Source organism: Myotis davidii, unplaced genomic scaffold (genome assembly GCF_000327345.1).
Source record: "Myotis davidii unplaced genomic scaffold, ASM32734v1 scaffold796, whole genome shotgun sequence".
Taxonomy (NCBI): Eukaryota; Metazoa; Chordata; class Mammalia; order Chiroptera; family Vespertilionidae; genus Myotis; species Myotis davidii.
The window spans coordinates 863,027-864,113 of NW_006287809.1; the positions used below are offsets into that span (position 1 = coordinate 863,027).

General features: G+C 42.4%; 1 protein-coding gene across 3 annotated transcripts in view; it reads left to right on the forward strand.

Annotated features, from left to right (window-relative positions):
- ZNF180 (zinc finger protein 180) overlaps positions 1–1,087 on the forward strand; it is a 22,094-nt gene that overhangs the window by 11,550 nt on the left and 9,457 nt on the right. The gene's annotated exons all lie outside the window — the stretch shown is intronic.

Genomic DNA, 1,087 nt, shown 5'->3' on the forward strand with positions numbered 1-1,087 from the left:
GAAGGGTTGATCCCCAGTCAGGGTGCATATAGGAGGCAACTGATTGATGTTTCTCTCCCTCCCTCTCCTTTTCTCCCTCTCTCCCTCTCTCTCTCTAAAGTCAATAAAAACATTAAGAAAATAAAAATATATATATTGCCAGTCCAGCCCTGGCCAGGTGCTCAGTTGGTTGGAGCATTGTCCTGTGCACCAAAATGGTTTCAGGTTTGATTCCCAGTCAAGGCACATACCAAGGTTATGGATTTGATTTGTGGTCAGGGTGTGAACAGGAGGCAACTGATGTTTCTCTCTTACATCAATGTTTCTCTTTCTCTCTCGCTTCCCCTCTCTCTCTCAAATCAGTAAAAACACATCCTCAAGTGAGGATTTAATGTATATATGTAGCCAGTGCAGAAAGGTTGGGTCAAGTTAAACTTCCACTAAAAGTTTGAGAAGCTCTTGACCAGTGGGCCACCACAGGAGGAATTGTAAGCAACAGGCAAAAGAAACACTCCACATGGTTGGTTACATACAGGGGCTTTGAGCAAATCAGTAAATTTAAGTGAATACTGGATGCAGGAGAAGGAAGGTGCAAATATGGAAAACAGGAAAGCTAGAATAAAGTGTGTTGAATTATAATTGGAGGTACCAGTGTGAATTGATGGTCTCTAACATATAGAGAGATAATTATAGCAATAGATGTTCAGTGTTACCTGATTTAAAGAGGTGAGCATCTCTTTGTATATTCACTGGCCGTTTTATTGCTTCATAGTTGAGCTGCATTGTATTTTCCTTTGTCCATTTTTCTGTGGGAGCTACCCTTTTCTTACCGATTCGGAAGAAGTCTTAACAGTAGATTTTCTGTTGCCGGTGCCTTTATTGGCGGTGCTTTATGCCAAACGTTTCATGAAGTTAACTTATTGATTTCCCCCTCCTTGATCATTCTTTGGTCATGCTGTATTCTGTCTTATTTGCTTACAATTCTGAGGTCCAGGGACTCAGGCAGGGATTCAGCTGCACATTTCTTTTCTTCTACATAGTGCCTGTGGTCACTCACTCGGCTGGCAGCTGGGCTGGCCTGGAAGGTCCACGAAGACACATGTCTGAT